The following is a 16758-nucleotide window of genomic DNA, read 5'->3' on the forward strand; positions in this document are numbered from 1 at the left end:
TTTGTTTTTGGTATAGGGCCAAGAAGCCGTTACTGGAGACCAAGTTTGATTTTGCGGCCTGGTATCAGATCCGTTTCCATGTCGACCTGGGAGTCTGACTCACGCGAAGAACAAGGATCCGATGTGATACTCGGCACTAGGAATTAACTGGCTACCTATTCTGCAACATAACAATCGATTTGGTGATTGGTGTGGCAGCTGTTTGCCACAGCTGTGTCATCTGCGCAGTAAACACTTGTAAAATACATTCGGTAACGCTTGTGACAATATGTTGCATAGTCTTTGTCATTACTTTTTCTACTGCTGATTCAATGAGCTTAGGCAAGTTGTCTGCATGCAAAGTAGATTGCCTCGCAGTGACGTCGGCGTATCCAAAGTCCCTTTCCTCGACCACTGCAATATCTTCTCGCCTCGAACATAGTCGCCTGTCAATTATCTCGAGTAACTGTATTTTGTTAGCTCCAGCCGAGCAGTTTCCATATTCGACCGCATGGTTTAGTTCACATAGGTAGCACGTTTCGGCTTCAGCTGTGCATTCATTGGGGGAATGATCCTCACCACAGGCGCGACAGCGTCCATTTGATTTGCAGCCTCCTGCACTATGGCCGAAACGCCAGCAGTTCGGACACTGAAGTGGAGGGAAAGCGAGAGGTTCCACTCTAAAAATAGGTGGCCACACTTTCATTTCAGATGGGCAGGACATGCCAGCAAACGTAGCAATAACCGATTCTCTGGCAACGTTTTCCGCGTTTACGAGTCGGTTACATCGGTATACAGCTATGACGCCAGCATCAGACAGTTTCTCCAGAGTCTCAGTTGGGCTCAATCAAGAGTCTACGCCCCGTACAATGCCCAGAGTTCATGATAGATGAGAAGGAATAAACGCACTCACGGGGACAGATGTGAAAGTCTTGCACTTTAGGAGGTCTGCAACACAGGTCGAATCTGATGACCTACAAACTATCTCACCTCTTGCAAATTGTCGGACATCGCTCATCTGGAAATGATGCGTCATGGCTTGGAGCTCAGCCTGAACAGCTCGTGGGTAGTTTAGCCGGATGAATCCACCGTTCTTCGAGGCCACCAGCGCGACAGGGATGCTGCTAACACCGCTGCGGAAGAAAGATTGCAAAGGCAAATCATCAGGAGAAACGGAGGCTGACCAAGTGCTGGGCCCTTGCCCAGGAGAGTTTTTAGACATCAGTGGTGCTTCAATCAGGAAATAAGTGGCACAATAATTAGACAAGTAAGATAATTAGGCCAAATCCACCCAAAACTCATCTAAACCAACAGGCAAGTTCTAGCTTGGGCTCACCGGGGCGGAGAACCGAACGCTAGATCGAACGCCGAGGATGGGCAACCGATCGAGGATCTCCTTCTTCTACTTCCTTCTTTCCTAGCGACAGCTAGAAAATCCTTCGTCTACTTCATCCACCGAATTATTTAAACAGTAGAAGAAGATGAAGGAGTCAGGACTCCGATATTTCTCACCAATCTGCATGTACAGCACTTATAGCATGTTCAAATTCAAAAATGTTGACAACCTTATCGGCAACGGTACTTCCGCATTTACGGAAAGTACACTTGCTTTTAGTACCGGTGCATCGTGGATTGCACTTGGATCAAATGGCTGATTCACTCGCACGACTCTCGGCCAATTCCTGTGAGTGAGTAAGCGCCAAACTCATCAAGGACATCCTCATCAGCAGCAGCACGAGCATCCCTGAATGGCTCTGTGATATCTGTTTCCCCGACATCAGCTTATGGAACCATGGCTAGGCAGAGGAATTTATCCATCTGGCAAAACTCCGCGATATTTATACTAAAATCGGCTTCTGAATTGCACCAGCTTTCCTTCGCGTGGTATAACAATGGGCGTTCGTCAAGGCGGTTTGATGTTTCCTGTACAAAACTCGAGGTGCCGTATTGCGCATCTAAATTTTTACTTACACAAGTGTGGTCTCGCTGTGTGTTCTCTGTGTTCTTTTTGTAATGCATCTGAATGTATGGAGCCGTTTTTACTCTCGTGTGCCAATCTTTAGGACGAGGTAAACTCTAAATTTTAATTTAGACAACTTCTACTTTCCATGACAATACTAACCAGTCTTTATTGTGGGGCGACTTCACTTGTATCCAACCACAATGATGCTTTCGTAGTAGTATACAATTTTATTAGAGAAACAAAAAAGTGTACTTTGCTGAATTTCTTAAGGTAATAATTATTGCTATTATTTACCTTCTTTATATTACATTATTTCATCTGAAATTTGTTGACAGCACCTTTAAATCTAAATTGTAAGGTATAATTTTCTAATCCTTTCTCGGCTATGGAATTTCTTTAAAAAAATCGAATAAATATGCTTCAAACCGCCGGCTTTTTGGGCAATACCCCGTAGAGGGTATGAGCCAGTACTTAGGTTACAAGACAAGTAATTCAGAGCGCAGTGGCTGTCTCCTCTGCTTGGGTCATGTCTTTAACCCTGATCGATGTGCTACTTCTGAGTTTACCATCAAGGTGTATGAATGACTGCTATCGTCATGATGCCTCTAACCGGCCCTTCCGCGTCTGTCAATAGTGCGTTGCTGTCATTATTTTATTGTTTTTCTCTGACGAGCAAGACTCATATGGACAGCAGCACATCAGTCTGCAGAGGGCAACGAAGGTGCGGAAGCCGACGCCCGAGCTCTCCAGCACCCCGGACGAGCATTACCGAAACCTGTTGCCAACATAGTATGGGATTCGACAACACCACAGGCTGTGGGAAAGGGACTACACACCACCGTGTAAAGAGCTAGACAAGAAACAAGAAATAAAGGAAGAAAAGAATACAGATGAGCGCGTACTTCAGCCCAAAAAGAGTGCACGGAATCTACCAACAACACTGAGCCAAAATGCGCACATGGAGGTGGAGCTATACCACATTTTGCGGATCTGTCAAAACAACACACAAGTAGAAATAATGGAAGATTGTACTACTGAGCTGTGGAAGGAAGTGTTGTCCAGCGTACACCCGAAAGCCCAGCAGGCGCTAACCAACAGGGCGACAGCGGCTGCAAGACGCAAGGGACTCCCAGAATATATGCAGACGGGCCACCAATATTTAAGGTAAATAAAGTGATATCACAGTTATCAGTTCAGTAATAATCGTTTATTCTCCCGCCTATTACGTATGGGTCATAAACAAAGATAGAAGTTGCTTAGGCAGATAACTAACCAGTTCTGGTGAACAAGGCAATGATACTGAAAGATGGGGAGGAAGAAAGATTTCCACACTAGGCACGCAGAAGCCAAGCGGTCTTCGTCATATAATTCTTGTCAACTGGTCATGCACGCTTGGTGCATGTCAAGAAAACCGGCAGCTCTTTTGTGGCTCTCCACATTGTAGAATCACTAGGTCGCGGTCCTATAATCTTCTATTCTGTAAAGATACAGCAACTCCTAGGTACACCTAATCTGTAAAAGTACACGAACCTCATTTTCTTAAACCTGTATTAGGGACAAGTATCTTATGTTCGTATAATGGGTAAGCGTGCAAACGTGTTCTAAACTAGTTTTTGCGAGACATGTTCGCCCATGATACGGAGATAGAGTTAGAGTCGTATGCTGCGGAGATCGACGTCGGTTGGATAGCAAGCAACTTCTGTCGCCCCATGTCAAGTTGCTCATCGTTTTCAATGATTGTTACCAGAGGACTGTGACGGGCTTGAGACTATACCGAGTTTTATGGGTGGCTCTCACACGGAGCAATGGTCGGTAATTTTTGCAAGTATAGGTTCGCGTGCAGCAAGCAACAGTTCTCTTTTTCTTTTTTTTGCTCCTCTTCTTCATCATCGTTATTATCATCATGCAGGCTCATCATCATCTGTGTTACAATTGAAACCATCTGACATTCAAATTAGGAATAAACAGGCCTTCGTAAAAACTGCTAAATGCCCCCTTTACCGAGCTGGATGCTCTCCTAACTAGTTTTCGTTACTTTTAGCGTGGAATTAACTCGCAAGAAATATTTCTTTTCCACCAAGTTTACAGTTATGAATTTTAAAGCCTTGCGCTCCTAAATATTTACTTCATATTTAGTACGCTGCTAATGCTCGCACTTGGCCCCGATGCTCGTTTATCAGAATTGTGTGCGTCGAGGATTGTATATTATGTCGTTTATTCTGTGTGTGGATTGTATTTAATGAGTTTTTTTCCCTGGAGTGCGTTAGTACAGGTATGTCTGGTGCGTCAGCCGACAACATTGGTTAACGAGTAACCGTGAACATATTGACTAGGCCGCATGTACTCTACATTCACGATGTTGTCCATGGGAGGATGTTCGCTTTTTGAGAACGCAGACACCTTATAAATGGATGGTATTCTCCGATGCCAAATCACGCTAGAGGCGTTAAAATGTGTTTTAAAAAAAGGACCATACTACTTGCTCGTGCTGAAAATCACCTAACTTTTTTCAAGGGCAACTTTTTTCACTGCCAAGCCCTGGCTATGCCGCAATGGGACGAAATTTGTAATTTGATTGACGGGCAGATGCGCACGGGAGGCAAGTGGAATCTTCACAAACACTTGATAGACGACTCCGGCACCAAGTCAAACCAAAGAAGTGTCCTCGATAAAGTGCTCCACGAAGCCAAGAAGTCGTCATCGGAAGAAGACGTGCTGCAAATCCTAGCTAAGAAGTACCTGCCGCTCAAAACTTGGCGGATGAGGCGGTATACAAAAGAAAGCCGAACTCAGCGCTGGACGAGCCATTAAAAGTCTGTGAAATACGCCGCGCCTTACACGATTTCAATGGTAGGTCACCACGCCGCCCGGATCACATTAACAACAAGGCTACCAGAAACCTAGAGGACGCATCAACCGAGTTTCTCCCAGATGACATAAATCGGATTTGGGGCAAGGGTTTTTTACTGGAACAACGGAAGCTGGCAAAACTCATACTAAACCCAAAGCCCAGTAAACCACCGATCTTGAGCAACCTCCACCCCATCTCACTGAAATCATGTGTTGGGAAGGTGGCCGAGCAGGCCATCCATAACGGCATTGCCGAGCATATCGAGACCAACGACCTTTTCCCTCACAACATGATAAGTTTCAGGCCAGGCTGCCCCACCCAGGACGCCATAAAGCTTATCAAGATCGAAATACTGGAGCGCTGCACTCGGCGCACGAGAGCCATCTTTGGTGTGGACCTGGAGAAGGCCTTTGATAACATCTGTCATGAGTTCGCTCTCGACGCCATCTCCAAACTCGACCTAGGCTTGTCCTTCCATGCCTTCGTCAGGTCTTTCTTGAGCAAACATTGCGCCATCCTCAAGGCTGAAAATTAGGAATCGGAGAAAATCGAGCTGAGCAGATCAGGCACCGCCAAGGGGTCAGCCATCTCACCGCTCCTCTTCAACATAGCAACGGTCGACCTCTCGAGATGCCTAGGCAACGTCCAGGGCATCGGTCACACGATCTACGGTTACGACATCACTGTGGGGTGCGCGGTCGGCAGGAAGAGACAAGTAGAAGCCGCTCTGCAGTAAGCTGTCGACACTGCAGACCGCTTTCTAACAGACATGGGACTCTGGTTCTCCCCAAAGAAATCGGAGCTCCTTCACTACAGCCCAAATAGAAAGGGCCGCAAGCCACAGAACTGGATACCCCCCACTGAAATCGACAATAATATCTACACGAAGTGCGCATATCCGACGGCCAAAGTCGCGTCCATAGAAATCTTGGGAATGACACTCAAAGAGGCAGGCAGAAATATTATCACCATTCACAAACTAGCAAAGAAGATGGATAGCGCCATCGGTTTTATCAAGCCGGTAGCTAATAGAAGGAGAGGCCTGAGCGAAGAGAATCTGAAAAGGCTAGTCCGGGCTTTCTTGTTATGCCATTTCACGTAGGTAGCGGCCATGCACGTATGGAAGAGGGCCGAGCGAGGTAAGCGAAATGCCATGATAAGGAGGGGGATCAAGAGTGCGCTCGGACAACCAATACACACGCACCGACTGACTCCAGCAGTTGGGAATCTATAATACCCTGGAAGAAATTGCAGAAGCACAAGAAAGGGCACATATTCTCAGGCTCTCCGACACCAGGGCAGGCAGACGACTCGTGACTGAGATGGGCGTCCCACTGCCCCCTGTCGAAGACGCCTACCAGGGCCTTCCGAAAGAGCAGAAAGATAACATCATCATCACATCGCCCGCCCCACACAATATGCATCCCCAGCGCAAGGTAGAAAGAAGGAAGGCCAGAGTGGTGGCGCTCTTACGTCGTGCGACAGAACTCCCTGGCGGCAACTGTTTCGATGACGCGGCCCAGTATGGCCACAGCAACAATTTCACGGTAGTATCGCTCAACCACAGGGGTTCGACCGTTAACGCCGCTTCGGTACAAAGCGCATCGTCGCGTGCCGCCGAGAAAGTGGCCATTGCCTTGGCCCTCTTAGACCAGAAACATGCCCATATCTTTAGCGACTCCAGGGCAGCCATCCGCGCCTTCTGCATTGGGGCCGTGTGTAAAGGAGCCTGTCGCATCCTCGATAGCAAAAGCTTCGCCACCCACACTCTCACGTGGTTCCCCGCTCACTTGGGATCCGTCATGGGACGCCCCACAAACCTCAACAAGCTTGCCCACTCCAAGGCGCGAGGTCTCGCTTTCCGCGACCATGGAGAACTCCACCACCGGCCCGCAGTGGTGGAGAACAGAGATCAACCGACCACATACACTGAAATAACGCAGCACCTTTTTCTCAGCAGGAGAGACTTTCTCCTTCCTCACAAAAAGTTAAATAGGGCGCAGGCATTGACCCTCAGATTATTGCAAACCGGCTTGTATTCAGCCCGGCTTTATTCCGCAAGCTTTATCCCGACCCTTATGCCACTAGTTCTTGCAGGCACTGCAATAACTTTGCTAGCCTAGACCATATGCTCTGGCGTTGCCCTTCGTTACGAGGCACCGAGCCAATCACTGAGGATAAGTGGCTGTCCCCTATCCATAGCCCCGATGCCGCGGCGCAGCTGTGGGCTGTCCAGAGGGCCCACCATGCGGCGGTCGGGCATGGCCTGGCTGCCCCAACGTGGGAGTGGCCCGCAGCGCGCTAAGTGGCGTACCTCGGGACCTTCATTAAAGTTTTGCATCCATCCATCCATCACAGTGCCGTGTAGTCATTGCAGTGTGATTGGCAATGAACTCGCTTGCAGTGAGGGAGGATCGGCGTTCTCTACCTCTGATGAAGTACCGATTGCCTACTCGTGACCTGACACCAACTCTGTGATCAAGGCACTCACGAAGGACCTTATAGAAGCGTACAGCGCTCACGATAACATTCACAGACGCCTAGATACGATCGACCCAGACGGTAAATTCTGTTTGCCCCCGAAGGTTACGCGGTGCAAAATGTCATTGCTACACGTGATTCGCCTAGGCGTTGCTTTCACCCGTCGCTACGCGCACCTCTCGAACAGCACTGATTGTGAACGCTGCCAGGTGCCTGAAACACAGGAACACATACTGTGCGATTGCCCAGCATATATGATTGAGCAAAGAACGTTAGAAAGTTTCCTAGCCAGCGTTGGCAGGCAACCACTGTCGGAGGAAGCCATCCTCGGCCGATTGCCTCACGCCGTAGGTTCAGTGAGTGCAACTAAAGTGTTGTTGAAGTTTCTGCAGGGCACCTAGCTTGGCGAGCGGCTCTAGCAAGGGAACTGTCTCATATATATTGTCAGGTGGTGGTGACGTTGAAGAACACAGTAGCAATGCTGTGAACGACAAAACTAACTTTTATTGGGCGAACCTGTGCCCACAAAACAGGCTACACAGATAGCACAACGATAGCGGCGAACACGGTCGGCGATCGTCGAAAATCTGATCACCGGGTCCAGCGCGTCGGCTGTTATACAGCAGTCATCGTATGTTCCAGACAAATTGTTGGGACCCGCGTACCTTCCACAAAATTCTACAGCATTCGCGTAACGCGATGAAATCAGATAACACAAGGTGTCAATATAAGCACTCACCACTTTTCTTATCATCCACCAAGTACTTTCACTCCCCTTCCCTCTTCCCCAGTGCAGAGTAGCAGACTAGAGCGCACTAGCTCAGGTCGACCTCTGGGTCTTTCCTGTCAATGAGTTATATTCTATATTGTTTTACCAAACATGTTTCCTCGACGTAGCACGATCGAAAGTCCCGTCGCACAATGCTGCTGCTCCCACATGCAGGTTACTGGAAAACAGAAATGCAGGCAAGCTTACTCTTGAGTTCGCCGACATTTCTAGATAAAAAGTACGTACGATGGTTTCAACTCAATCCTTTTTTTTTTCGGTAATTTAAGCTCTATGTGAACGTCTTCACCCTCTCTTCTTGCAGAGAGCATATAGGGTGCTTCAAACTTTACATATAGGGCGCGTTACGCAATATTCGTGAGTGGGTGACCTGGTCTCGGAGTGCCGCACTGATGTCAGAGATGTGCTGAGAATTTACACCAGCGAAACTAAAGCAGCGTAGAAACAGAGCCGTCAGCAAATGCGAGAAGCCAAGCTACACCATACCATCGTCTTCTTCGTAGTGTTCACCGTCATCGTTATGCTGCTCTCGTGGCCGTCAACTTCATACCCATTGCCGCCGTCATTTCGTGCGTTTGAGCTCATCGTCGTGATCTCCGCGTTACCTTGCCGTCGACATCGTTCTGTCGTCGTGTCGTTGTCGAGTCCTCGTTATCACTTCGTCATCGTCATGCTACTTATTTCGCAACGTCGCTAACATCGTGTAATCGCCATTCAAGTTTCGTCATGCCGATGTCACAACACAACCCTCAGGGAGTGATCGCTCTGCCAGCTTCTTCCTGCCATCACCTTGTCGTTATTATCACAAATGCTAACATTCTATCAACTCGACAACTGAGCAGCTTTACACCACGCTGTTGTCGCTTAACGTAGACAAACTCTCCGCATGGTTTCTACGAGATTTGTATTCAGGTTTGAATACTTTAGAAATCACATGGATCATAAAGCGCGACTATGCCTTTTTATATAGGCTTATCAGATGCTTTGAAAGAACTGTATAGTGGGAAAGCTAGTATACATACTCGAAAGTACAGCGTGTAATTACAAGACGGAGATCAGTGCTTGATCATTTTTGTTTCATTTTTGCACAGCGTAATATGGCCCTGTAGTTTGAAGTACTGATTGGATGGACATACAATCTCGCACATGAAATCACCATCACAAGGTAATTCAATAAAATAACCGTTAACTATTATTTTAATATTATTTCAGGTCATTTGTTACAATCTTGTAATTCACGCTAACCAGGAAAAATTGTGCTCACGGCAGAAATCGTATGAGTAAAACCACATTTGAGATATCCGTCCTTACAATGCGCTACATGTGCACTGGTGTCTTAGTTACAATTTCCGCACCCCGAAAGCCTCCCTGTGGCGCATTGGTAAAAAATTTTACTTCAGCGCCATTGCACTTTTACTCTTAAAAAATGTGCTCAGTCCTAGACAAATAATAATAAAGAGGTCAAGTACATACAACACGAACACGTAAGCATGAAAACCACTCGATAAAGTTCCACCTCATCTTTCCGCTCTTATGTGCAGTCGTGAGCCTATAGGTTACAACTTGGTTTGTTTTTCTTACAAGGAAGCTGTTCTGCGACTAGAAGTACTCAAAAGTGTTCTATGCTTGCAAATATTCGAGTGTGTGGGTTATATAGGGCTTCATAAAAATATGTGTTTTTTTTCTCACTGAGTAGCCGCGGCGTATGCGGCTCTCAATATTTCTTGGCTGCCATGTGGTAATGCATTGCCTCAAAACTTTCCGAGGTAGTGCATTGCCATGCCAATAAACTTGAAGCTTTTTCAGGTTTAGCTTGGGGATTGCTTCGCACTTTAAATATTTGAGTCTGAGAATATTTGAGGTGAAATGTATGCGCTGCCAATGCTTTCTTTCATGACATTTGTTTGTTGGTTGTCATTTTCAAACTTCTAAGGCATCGTACTGTTAAGCATGTGACGCCTGGTGTGAGCAACTTTAGGGATAGAATAGTGCGGTACTATAAGCCGAAAGTATCGCAGGTCATACAGAATGTCGTAGCATATAGCCAATTTATTTATTTATTTACAAATACTGCAGGCCCAGTTCGGGCCCAAGCTTATATATACCTAAATAAATACGGAACCTTACGATGACGCCGACGGCGACGGAAACTGCGAAAATTCGCTTGTAGTGACCATATAATTGCAATAAAAACATTTATTTCACAAGTGTATGAAAGCGTTAAGCCACCGCTATCTGCAACGTTCCCGAATGGCGAGGGCGAGCTGCACGTAACACGAAGTACCCAGTACATTAGCTGCAGATGTTTTTTCGTCAGAATCAAATTTATTTCGCTGCGAGCGCAAGGAAACAAGAGGTGGTGGTGTGCTCATTGCGGCGAAAAAAGATTATGTTGTTTCGCCTGTCAATATCACTACATTCCTTGAGTGCGTTATCATCTGTGTTGAGTGTGAAACAAAGGGAAATAGTAACGTAATTGTTATCTCTTTTCTTCACCCGCCAGATGGCACTTATTTCTCACGCAAATTTCATGGCGTAATAAACGAAGCCTTGGCAATGTTTCCGAATCAAGCGGCATTTATTTTTCTTGATTTCCATTTTATTTGTATTAATGGGAACATACACCATGGGAGGTTTACACTGCGCGAAAAGACGAGGACAAGCGAAGGAAACAAACAACGCACTACGATCGAAGTGGTGCGTTGCCCATCCGCCAGCTTGCCAATCCCGTGTTCTGGCTGATTGCCTGAAGCGCTGGATTGTCCCTCCATAAGTTCGAGCATTCTTTGTCCACCTGGTTCCTTCCTGGTGTCTTGTCCGAAGAATCACCAATGTACTGAAGTCCGAATGCTGGATAAACGTTAGGATATACTCCGGCTGGCTTCTATTGCTGCCTCAGAGCGATCTAGACGCCTTCGTTGCGGCTGCTACTCTCGCTGAACGTAAGAAGCTAGTTGCCAACGTTGGAGATCTCTTATGGCAATGCGTCAGCTTGGCTCTTCCTCAGAAACGGAAAAGAAGCCCGTCTGGTAGCACTGTCACCACTCTTGCAAACGCCGTTCTGGCTGAAGAAATGCAGAAGATACTTCAAAAAGGATCGAAGCTTTCGTTTGAGACAGCACCCAAGCGCTCAGAGCTTCTCACCATGGTGCGACGAGTGGGCCAGTGCGTTCCTGAAAAGCAGCAGGAGCGTGCCATTGGGCCGGAGTGGACTCTCTGCAACGCACCGTAAGCGGTCCGCAGGCAAAAAAATATCTCCCTTAAGATAAGTCGTGAACTACCTCAAGGAAATTCATCTCGCCATTATACAGCCAGATAAAGAATGTCGCTTTGGCAGGACTGCCTGTCGCCGCCTTTGGAAGACAGGCCACCGAAGCTGTGAAAATGAATTTCAATATGACTGGCTTCCTTCCAAAAAGCAGAAACGTCTTGCAGTCAAGTTGCTAAAGAGCATGCACCCTGATCCCTTAAGCAAGGTACTCGAAAAAAAAATGTGACAAGACATCTGGAAATCTTCACCGGTAAAACCCACAAACCGGACTGCCCCCTGGGAGCCATTATTTCATAGGAAGAAACGTGGCAACGAACGATTGAGAACTACTAACAGTTGGCAAGGACCCGTTTCAATATGCAGTACAAAAAAAAGTGCGCTTGTGGTGTGTTGTGTTTTTCCTTCGCTTATCCTCGTCTTTTCGCGCTGTTTAAACTTCCCCTAATGTATGAACCAACTAGCCCTCAAGAACGTCCTACTAAATGCCACACTCTCTGTTCTAGTTTCGCATACTGAAGAATGTGAATACTCTCACACACGTCTACAGTTTTTATTAATTATTAAATAATTTATTCATTTATTTATACATTTAATTGTACAATACCCACAGCACCTTCACATAGATTACAGGAGGAAAAGACAGAACATCGAGCGCATTCATGCAATACGACTTGGAAAGGAACAATACAGTACGAAAGGTAAGTACAATGGTCAACGCATTATAGACACCATTTGCATGTAGAAGAAAAAGAAACATAAGTAATGTCGAATCGATCCAGCCAGGCATAAAGAATCATTCGATATTACGTCAACAACTGACGATGGTAGATTTAACATTACAGAACTCAATACAGAACCGACGCGCTTTTGAGCCTCGTCAGCCAATATCCTCGACTTAATTCTGACTAATGACCCCGCCTCCTGTTCTCAGATTACTCTTCTCCGTGGCTTGCCCACGCATACCATCTACACTGGTCAACAGACACAAACGCCAAATAAAAAGAAGTTACGCCTGAGTGCATGCGATGCTACTAATAAGCTAATTATGCAAGTGTCATATCGGAGTTATCATTGTTTACAGAGCAATATTTAGAGTCCCACGTGTCACGAACACTTGAGCAAAACTGGTTCTTTCCATTTCCAGGGTTACGTTTTCTAGACTAATTGAGAGGTATATACCAGTTATTACTATAAAATGCATGAACAACACACCATGGTTTAATAATCAACTCAAAAGTATCAATAACAAGAAGCGTGTCTATCGAAACGCGGACAAAAAACAGCCAGTCTGTATCATGAAAACGATACGAAAATGCGATGCTCAGTACCAATCCCTGCTTAAAACAACACGTCGGCATTTTTTTCTTTACGACTTGGCATTGATGCTTATCACTAATCCTCACAGGTTCCGAAGCATAATAAATCCAGTTTCCTATCCAGATGTAATCCTCGCATACTGAGATAGCGAGACAGTTGGCGAGATAGTTTCGGTCTTCATGTGTGCGGAAATTCTAAATGACACGTTTCCCTCAGTGTTGGTCATGAAGAGATTACTACATTAGACGTGCTTTCGGACGTAGGCATGTCTGAAATAGTAAGTGATGAAGGTATTTTCTTCTTTGACGAGCCGGTTAAAATTATCCTCTACGTCGGATCAGAAAGGATTCAATCGCAAGATTATTGAAAGCAGAGCTGAATGACTATCGCTTGCACTCTTCCCGATACTTTCACATTCGTTGTCTAATTCGAGCATTCCAAACGATTGACGAATGGCCAAGGTCTTTCCAGTCTTCAAGTGCAGCGAGGGTACTTTACCACTCAACTTCATACCCATATCGTTAACAAGTACAAGCTGCAAATTATTAGAACAGGTCGTACATTCACAGGTGCTCGAATATTTCGAAGAGCACAACCTAATTTTTATGTATCAGCGTGCATTCCCCAATGGATATTCACACGACGCGCAGATAGCTGGCTTTATTGTTGACCTGCAGTCATCCATAGGTGCTGGTATTCATATCGACACAATATTGCTTGATTAAGCTAAGGCATTCGTCCGTGTTCCACACCAATGACTTCTAACTGAACTTGCGAGGCATAACATTCATCCGCTAGTTATTGCATGGATTAACGATAACGACTTCTTATCTTATACAGAATGCAGTTCCTATCACAAAGAATTTTAGCTCTTCAGGTGGCCAAGTCACGTCAAGTGTACAGCGAGACAGCGTGTTTGGGTCGTTACTCCTTTGTATTTTCATTAAACAGTTACCAGGCATCATTTAATTCAGACTAACACTTTTCGCAGAGGACTGCGTAATTCACCGTAACATTTCTTCTGTAATTGTTCAAGAGGCTCTTGAAACAGAGACTATAACTCTGTAAGTGCTTGGTGCGGTGCTATAGGTCAATGTCACTAAATTCCTAAAAGAGTAATTTCATGTCTTTTACTAATCGAACTACTAGACTCCAAACGTCCTACGCATTAGGCGAAACTAACGTTGAGCTTGTCTCCAGTTATTAATACCTAGAGCTCTTGTTCTGCAGCGACCTTACGTGGAAAAGCCACATTGAAACCATTTTAGCATCTGTTAACTGCTGTCTAGGCCTCAACAAACGTACTCTAACACACGCCTCACTCCCATTTACGAACCTAGCATACACTACATTAATGCGACCAAAGGTTGAGTACGCGCTGGCCTTATGGGACCCAGAAGAAGAGTATCTTATTAAAGATATTGAAACTGCAAAATCGTGCTGTGAGGTCTGTTGGTTTTGGACTATTCAGAAGCAACTAGTGTCACAGAGTGTAGTCGGAGTGCTGAATTCGAGAATTTGTCAGTTCGTCGGCAAAATAGCACCAATACCACTCTTGCAAAAACATTATCAGCGCCCGTTCCTTCATGATTTTTTTCTTTATAATTCTTCATCGCGATGATCTTTTAAAAGTAAAACGCGTTTTTCGCCGCACTTCAGGATACGCTCATTCTTTCATACCACCCAATACAACCGAGTGGAATCAGCTGCCATCTGACATTGGAACAGAACTCGACTTTAATCAATTTTAGAAACTTGTCCGATCGCACCTTATGCCCTGAATGTTCATCAAACGTGTTCGTCCCCTTTTTATCGCTTTCCCTCTTTTCTCAGTTTTTGTCTTCACTTAGTTAAAAAAAACTGTTTAGTGGCACTAAATTTCAGTGTTTTGAATTGTATAACCATTGCATAGTTCTACATTGCAGAAAATTAAATACAATTTGTGCTTACATTTTTTTCAGTGTGATTGCCTTTATTGTTTTCAGCTTTTCTTTTTTACCTTGTATATTGTTGTCACCTGTTACATGTTACCTTTGGCGATGATTCATATCCCCCCTTTGTAATACCCTTCAACGGCGGGCCTTTATGTATAATAAACAAACACATAAATAAATAAATATATGTGTAACGACAGTTTAACGTTTGCCTCCTAATGCAGATTTAAGCAAATATTTAGTGAATTCCTGCAACAATATAGTCATTAAAAGGACTAATCTAATCAGAGAAATTGTAAGATCTTTTTATGTCTAAATATTGTTTTCTGTGTTGAAAATGTTAAGAAACCTGATCCCGGCTAATTTGCATGTAGCCTTTAGCTAAGCTAATACTTCAACGCTTACCTAAAAGAAGGCATATGGCAATACGTCAAAGAAAGTAACCATCCCAATTCTGTTCTGCTCCCCTACAATTCAGCAACCAAGCACGGCAGCCGTGCATAGTAATAGACTGTAATAGATTGTAATAGAAAATGCAAAAATTTAGTGTTCATTCATACTGCAGATATGAGAGAAAAGATATCCATACAGAACCAAGATGGGAAACTACGCGATAATCAGAAAGCATGGCATATAGCGCTAGACACCATTTTTAGCACTGTGCGAGAAAGCAGCAACAAATGCGAAATTGAAAGATGGCAAAAATACCAATGGCGCATCTAAAATCACATTAGACAGGCAGAATCTTGGCTATTGTACATTTAGGTTTATTGCGATATCAGTTGTGTCGACACACTAGGCGCATTTCCGACGCCCCCATCGGAGTCGCGGTGTTCTCTATAAAGTCCAAGGTCCATAACTTCATCACCGTGCGTCGTATGCTGTGTGTGTGAGTGAAAGTGTGCGAGGTTGAGCCAACGATGGTGGCTCGATCTCGCGCGCGCAAGAGTGGAAAGAGGGGAAAAGCGCGCCGTTTAAGGTCGCGTGCAATGCAGCGGTGGGCGATTGAAAACACGACTTGTTTTGTTAACTGTGCATAATAGTGCTTACACCAGGCAATATGAACATAAAAAAATCGTGTGGTTGACTAAACATTTATGAACTCTGAATCATGGTAGTTATTAAGATACGTCCTATAGGAACTACCCTGTCAGAAAATCTGAACAATCAACGGGCTTTGCTATACAATACTCAAGCTTTAGGAATAAAAACAATTAGAAGGTCTGTGAGCAGCTTGTATTATTGCAAATCATGTATTCTGTTTATTCTTTCAGTGAACTAATTAAAACAAAAGGCATTCGCCGCAGGTCAAAAGAAACCAGTCGGTCATTTTTGATCTGACTTAATCGAAAAAGAGACCAAACATGGCGAATATTTAAGACAACTCCTCTACGCTACGAAATAGGGGTGCAAGTACAAGATAAAAAGCTTTTTTTCTTACAGAGTGAAGGCGCAATATTCGGCATGATTTTGGATATGTAGTGGAGAACTGGATCTTATGCAAGTGCGTAGTTGAGTTGGTCAATTATTGACGCAGGTATCACTTGTTCTCGTCGATTATTTTGCGGACCTCTAAGATACGATGGTGTGCGCCGTTGCAGACATCTGGAGCCAGACCGTACGTCATGTTGTATACTACCCAGTTGATCACGTATTCATCGGTCAGGTCGTAGCCTATCTTGCGGTATGTCTCCACCATCTGCAAAGAACGAAATACTAGATATTGATGTCGATCTTATATTCAATTATTCCTTAACGATTGAAAAACTCGCAATGACGATTGAAGGCAAACAAAGATTGCCTGTGATTTTCCACATGGAAAAATGTAAAGCTTTACGTAAACATTATGACATCAACAAATATATATCCAAAAGATTACTCACAGTACTCCAGAAATATGAAACCAGTTACGCAGGATAAATCATGACTTGATTAGGACATAGCAGCATTCAACGCAGTACTGCTGGTAATAAATAATGGCATTGCGCTAGAATACAGCTTGAAATATCAGTTCTGCAGCCAATACAAATTTTTTGCAGAAGACGTTACTGGAACAGTCTCTTCGGACCGCTTAGTAACCGGCGCAAGTATCAGTCTGTTCCCCTTGTAACTGTGTTTCATGTTTGAATTCAGATAATCATTACTTTCTATTACCGTAATTGCAGATGAACTATT

This window comes from Dermacentor andersoni, chromosome 5 (genome assembly GCF_023375885.2).
Source record: "Dermacentor andersoni chromosome 5, qqDerAnde1_hic_scaffold, whole genome shotgun sequence".
Classification (NCBI taxonomy): Eukaryota; Metazoa; Arthropoda; class Arachnida; order Ixodida; family Ixodidae; genus Dermacentor; species Dermacentor andersoni.